Raw genomic sequence first — 7,494 nt, forward strand, 5'->3', positions numbered from 1 at the left:
ACCTGCTCTGAAGCATTTCTACTGGTTATAGACATCATTCATCCACAATATTGTAACCATAAAACCCTTTAATTTTTTAAAAGTGGGGAAAAAATGGAACTTCCAGTGACTTACGTATAAATGGTATTGAAATATTTTCTTTAAAAATGCAAAAGCTAGAGAAGGAACAAAAGCAGCAGAAAGATAATAAATCTAATTACATGCCCCCAAAATTTTAGGGATACTGTTGTCCAGATGATAACTACTTTTCCTTCACATTATATCTTCAGTAGGGTTTGTCTAAGGAACTCCTCTGCAGAAATAGCTCACCAAATAGGATGAAACTGGTCCTATCTTACGTTCCTGAATTCTCCATTGACTTGAAATACTAATTCTGTGTTGCCAGTTTCTTCATGAAGCCCACTGTACAAAAAAGGAAACTCAGAGGAGGAGGGAAGGGAGGTGAGAGAAAGATGAAAAAGGTACAAGAAAGAAAAAAAAGGGGGCAGGGATGGCAGTTGTCTTGGCATTGCCGACGTCTTACTGATTACAGCAGGACATAACTTTGTGTTACCAAACAAAAAATTTAGTTACAAAAATACAGATCACATTTTACCCAGAGCATCTTAAAGAAGGAAGACAACCTCCATCACCATTACAGATTCCCATGCACTCTCAAGGCTCACCGGTGTGCTACCTTAGGTCCATGCCACAAACCTCACCCTTTCCATATACTGGTCTGAGTTCAGCTCCCCTGTACCAAACATCCAGTAGCTGTAGAAGACTGCATTTCATCAGTCTCCTCTCCTTATCTGTAACACTAGAAACTATCTGATATTCAAAATCAGAGCTGTTTTGTTTGGCCTTGCCTCAGCATACCTATCACAAAGCCTGTTCCAGTTCTCTGGATGAACGCAACACTCAGAACTAAGTTTTTAGTTTCATGTTGAAACGTTGCCCTTGAAAAAACATCATCTGATAATTTCCAAAGTTTTGCTGTTTTCATGAAAATTCATGCCAGGTAAGTTGTTTATTAGATGTGCAAACATTTGCATGAAGAAATAAATCCTGCTTTCCTGCATAGCCCTGCAAAACCTTCAATATAACTTCAACATGTGAATGCCCCTTAACAGATCTGTTTCATATTGTGCCAATTAACACCCAACTGAAGGTGGCTACTGAATGTAAAGGTAAGCATAATGATTTATTTCAAAGTTTCTTTAACATTTAAAATTGAGACTACATTATGAAATAGTATTAAAATAGGGACTTATCAGATAATATCAGAGGCTGTTGACAAGTGTATGAAGTAAAGAAAAAGGAGAATTTGTGGTTCATAAAAGAATCGATTTGTGATTTACAACTCCACCCAAATCCAGCCAAAAAAGCTTTAATACTAGGTATCATGTTTGTGTTCGCCTCATTTCTTAACATGTATTTCAGTGCTGGAAATAGTAGAATGGTACCAACATTCTGATCCTTAGCAATGCTCTTTTCTACACTCGATACTCATCTTAAACCAGTCCTAATTACATTTTTTCATTTGTTTGTTCACGTGTTGTTAGTACTGCAATAGCTTTAGTCTCTTCAGTAAAACATACTGTGAATCCACTCCCATTCGTTTATCTTTCCTTTAGAATAACACTTAATACTGAGTTTCCTTTTCATATGAGCTTATTTAGAAATTTGCTAGCACCAGCAACATGAGCAAATCTTCAGGAAGACATCTAGTCTTGCAGGCATCTAGCAGGCCAGCGTGCATTTGTAAGCTGCATTTTTGCTTACTAGAAGGCAAAGGAAGTCTGCTGCTTTCAGCAACTTTAGGAAGCTTCCCAGATAATGGTACCAAAATAAACAATATTCCCCATCTATGATGAGCACAAGTGACACTATGGAAATCTCTGTACCTCTGGTCTTGAATTCTTCTCCAAGCTCTCATGACATGATCACTTTCTGTACTGCAGTTGGGAGCGACCATCACTGCTTTCATTCACATGACTGAGGAGAAAGTCACCATACTGCTCCCACTTTCAACCAATTCCACTGGTTCCCCATTCATATCACAATCAATTTAAAAGTGCTTTTCATTTCCAGAATCCTTGCATGCCTTACCCCAAGATCTCCCACAGATCTCATCACCTGTTACACTGCATTTACAGCATCATCTTTGAGCAATCTGACATCAATTCTCTCTGTAATAGTTCTATGCCTATGAGGCAGACATCAATTAGCTATCTCATTTAGCATTCTCATTTTAAAATAGACCTTTTCTCTTTTCCCTGCTTGATTTTTTTTCCCTGCCACAAGCCTTATGACTGACTTCTTTGATTTATACTGGAGAATTTTCTGTTAGCATACTATTCATTGCCTACTTTGGGTAGTATTCTTGCATTTTATAAATAATTTGGTCAACATCTTAAAAAATCCAACCTTCAATCAGACATTTAGACTGATATGCAACAACATGGTCGTTAGTTACTTCACTAGAATTGGGGTTCTGACTCAGGGATAGAAGAAAAATAAAAGGTCAAGTTTTCAAAAGAAATCCCCTTAGTTCCTGACATTTCCCTTGTAGTTATTTTCTACATTAAAAACTACAACCACAACGTCTTAACTGTAAGTTTTTCCACATTCATTTTTGATCAATTATTATTACAGTATTACAGATACTGTATTAGCTTATACTTAGGTGGAAAGGAAGAGGGAGAAATGCAATTCCTTATTATTAAAAAAACAAAACCAGATGTTTGCTCAAAAAGAGCCTGGCAGCAGGAAAGGCATGTGGAGAAAAATGAAATTCTCTTAAGAAATAAATTGAGGACAAACTCTGGAGAATCACCTTTCTAAACATGCCTTTTGAATCTTGTTTTATGTACATTGCATACATTTTTTCCAAGCATTTCTTAATGTTAATTATTATATTAGGATATACTTTTATCGGCTACTATTGATCTACTAATGATCTATTGATCATTTTCATCAAACTGACTTCACTTAAATTTTCATGTTCTGTTACTGTTACATCTCAGCTTTGTACTTCATTACACACAAAAATAATTCCAACAAATACACCAAACATTTGAACTAAGCAATACTATCAGGCCTTTATTTTCCTTTCTAATGGTCACACATGGTCATTACAACCCTCCTGGTAACAGTAATTGCTATATATAAGCATACCTGCAATGTAACAAACTTACACCCAGCAAACTTCTAAAGCTTAATTTTTCCCTGCCCACCTTTCTGCAAAATTAAACCACCTCCACAGGGTCAACTGCAGGTAATGATGATGGCCCCCTGGAGCTGCATTTACTAAGTTTTTATGATTTGAGCCCCAAGATTCTCTCCAAAGCCTGGCAACTCAGTTAAGCCTTTAAGTTACTAAGAATTAATTATTTTAATTCCATGACTGTGCCCCAACTTAGTTCCATTTTATTCCTATTTCATCTCTCAAGTATGAAGAGTATCACAAGTATCTCTCAAGTATTATACATACACTTGGTATGTATCTGCCATGCTGATGCTCTTTTATTTCCTGCACTCTGTGATATACTGTGTTTAGGGGCACTACACATCCGTACATTTGAGTGACAAGAAGTTGCAGAGAAAGAAAGAACTTTGCCAGATTTTCATTTGTCATTTTATTAATTTTCATTCTGCTCCAACTGGGAGACAGGAAAATCCTCTATGAATTATTTTGAACCATTTTGTCCTAACTTTTCTCCCGAAGGCATTCTATATATTGACAAGGCCGCCTAAAATCTTTACCGTGGAAACTTCTATCACTCTCAGTAAGATTACACACATGAGAAAATACTTAGAACTGAGCCTTAGTTACTACTAAGGTGTATTATAAACTTCCCTGGAAATTCCTGGAGTGTTTGTAAGTTTGATGCCTTATCTCAAGCAGTATTTAAGCAAACGTGTTCTAATGTATTTTTAAAAGTAATGATGGTTTTGCCTAAAACATGGGCTAAGCTAAAATCTCTGTTTTAATTATAGCCTGTAGCATGTTAATCGTATATCATTAAGAACAAAGAGAACTGCATTTTTCCTAACATAATCAAAATTTAAAGACAAAGTAAATGTGAGAGGCACGTAAGAGAAATACTTCCTACATCTTGGAGGTTTAAGTGCCTGCAATTGTTGTGATAGCTCTGGAGTTTGCAAGTGTTTTTGGCTAGGGGCGTGGGGTTGAACCAAAGGAAGTACGACTCTTGTGAGCTCTGAGGGTGCTATCTTCTCTGAACGGATCGATCCAGAAGTCCCCTGCACTTGCTGGGAAGCTGTAAGCTTCTGTCAGACATACAGACAGGTTTTCCAACATGCTGCACATATGTACTATGCAGATTAGCCAAAACAAGAATGTCTGAAAGAGTTTTACAAAGGGAACATAAAGCCTAGAATAAACAGAATTGAAAATGATCACAAAAAAATTGAACTCGATCTACCTTCTTTGAAGTTAAAGTGATTAGAATGGAGCAGGCTGGGATTTACAGACTTCACAGGCTGTGGGAGGGACTTCAAAAGCAGAGAGGTGATAGATGAACATGTTTTTTCAGCCCTGCAGTGACAAAAATGCAACATGGTTTCAGGGCTCTTAGAACAACAGGAAGAAAAGGAAAACAAAAAGTTCTAATTTTAGTCTCTGCCAGTCATCCATGTTGCAGTTTGATTGCCTTGCGCTTAGGACACTCACCTGGAACGCACCTTCAGCAAAGCACAAGGCTGATAATTACTGATAAATTCTCAGTAAACACACATGACACAGAGATAGGAACCACCAGGACCATTTTTAAACTTCAGCTTTGAAGACTGGTGAAACCCACTCTGTCCTTGATTCGGAACTAGGATCTGAACTGGGATTTCCCATGACCACTACTGCATCATATGCCGCTCTGCCTTCTCCCCCAGCACACAGATTTCTCAGAGAGCCGTCTACTTCCATCTCTCTGGTAGGAACATCCCACTGTGTACGAAATACTTAAATACTGCGAGCAATCAGATGCTGTTAACTTCTTGTTTGGGACAATCTGCTACATTAAGGACATCTGAGTTCTAAGGGTTAGAATCTCCTCAAAGCAGGAAAATGAACCCATCTCCAATTTAATCTCGCTTCTGGGCAGAAGGGGAGAAAACATCATTGCCATTGGTGATTCTAGCCCCTCCAGCCAAGAAAGTATTTCCAGCTAAACTGTTCAACATACAACTCATTAATGAATTTGAGTTGATCACATTTGTATTTTAGTGAATACCACATCTACCATTTTCTGTCTTACTGCTGCACATTTCACTGCTGATCTTACCCGAAAGTAAGTTTAAGAACGTCCTGGTTTCAGCTGGAATAAAGTTAATTTTCTTCTTAGTAGCTGGTATAGTGCTGTGGTTTGGATTTAGGATGAGAATAACGATAACACACTGATGTTTATTTGTTGCTAAGCAGCATTTACACTCAGTCAAGGATTTTTGAGCGTCTCATGCTGCCCTGGCCAGTGGAGGCTGGGAGTGCACGAGAAACTGGGAGGGGACACAGCCAGGACAGCTGACCCAAACTGGACAAAGGGGTACTCCATACCATATGATGTCATGCCCAGTATATAAACTGGGGGGAGCTGGCCAGAGGGCACCGCGGCTCGGGGATTGGCTGGGCATTGGTCAGCAGGTGGTGAGCAATTTTACTGTGCATCACTTGTTTTGTATATTCTCTTATTACTATTATTAGTATTATTTTCCCTTCCTTTTCTGTCCTATTAAACTGTCTTTATCTCAACCCACAACTTTTACTTTTTTTTTCCCCGATTCTCTCCCCCATCCCACTGGGGCGGGCAGAGTGAGCGAGTGGCTGCGTGGTGCTTAATTGCTGGCTGGGGTTAAACCACGGCCAAGAAATATTGCAATTTACATTAAAAACTTAAACTGATTCTCAGAGGAACTGGTTTTTCCAGCCTCTCTAAATGGTAGCACACTCTTTTGCAATAAGAATATGGTAAGAAGTGGTTTACAGACTTCATTGAACTGTGCACATGAAAGAAGTTATTCAACATGCATCGGTTTTTGCAGAGCATGACCTGAGCATCCTAATGCCGCAGTGATCTCCATATGACAGTTCTGCCTAATATAAAAAGATCCAAGTTTGCAGACTTTTTGAATTAGTATTGTGTTTCTGCATGCTTATGACACTTGCTCAAGCAGCCTTAGCCTTGATCAACTCTGCATGCTCCTACAATCCAAGTAATAAAATACAGAACACTGCTTTCTGTCCTATGTCATGTTTTGAAAATTTTAAAATAGTTTATTTAAAACAGTTTTATATCCAAGTTGCTACATAAACATTTAATCAAAAAAAAAAGGAAAATATTTATTATGCACATGCATTAAAAGAGTTACTTTTACAATATATTTTACTTTCTTTGGTGGTTTCTGAAGTTAAGTTTTCAAGGAGGTTCTACCGGAATTCTTTCTCTAGAAGCAGGAGGGCATGCCCCTAATTATATGGGTTCTGCAGGGAAATAGAAGGCACAATTATAGCTGTATTTTAGTCATCTGAGATGCAGAGTAGGCCCTATGTTATCAGGCCATTCTCACACACACATGTTCCCTATGCACATGTGGCAGGATCACTTACTTCCCAGCTTCAGCCCTCTAGCCCTTACTCACCTGTGGTAACACGTTTCCACCTCTTTCAAGTATAGCACATTCAGCTTACAAGCAGGAAAGCTAATCTTCACGAGGGTGCACATGCAAAAGAACTGATTTATTCTGTATATTTTAAAATTTGCTTCTCTGGCAATTATAATATGCAAAGCTCTCTTAAGAAAATGAGCAAGAATGAAATCAATAGGTTTCTACAGTAATTATTTAAAATTTATCCCAACAGTTTACATAGCTTTAGGACAGATTTCTGATATGCAATTCAATATGTTGATTTTAAAAAACTACATAATAGTTACAAAAATAAAAATAATACTTTCCAGTAAGTTCTGAGAAGCTTTACAGCATTTTTAAAAGAACAAATGATTTGACCACAATGGCCAATGCGGTGGCCGAAGAGGGCTTAAGGTAGAAAAATTGATGTCAAAACTGATTATTCCAGTTCTATCAAGTGACAGGCTTGTTTTGCTGAATTGTAACAACGTTAGATTAATATTAAAATTTCAAATTAAGGCTACTATATAAATTTAGTGTTCAGCTGTTCATGCAAACAATTGAAATAATTTTTCTAACTATTTAATCTAACTAGTATCAGTTTCCTGTTTTGACACTGCCTCTGAAAGCAAGATAAATATTCTATAAAAACAAGCAGTAGTCTCAAGTAATTCACATACAAAATTTAAATTCCTCTTTGTCAATCCTATCAGTGACAATGAAACAACATCCAGAGTAATCTCTTTTGATTAAACCACACTAATTCATTTTAAACCAACCTTCAGGATCAAAACAGATCTTAAATTGAGTGAGTGCACATTGCCATAAATCCTTGTCCTTTTGCACAGGCATGTCACCTTGACTCCTCGC

This window comes from Aquila chrysaetos, chromosome 2 (genome assembly GCF_900496995.4).
Source record: "Aquila chrysaetos chrysaetos chromosome 2, bAquChr1.4, whole genome shotgun sequence".
Lineage (NCBI taxonomy): Eukaryota > Metazoa > Chordata > Aves > Accipitriformes > Accipitridae > Aquila > Aquila chrysaetos.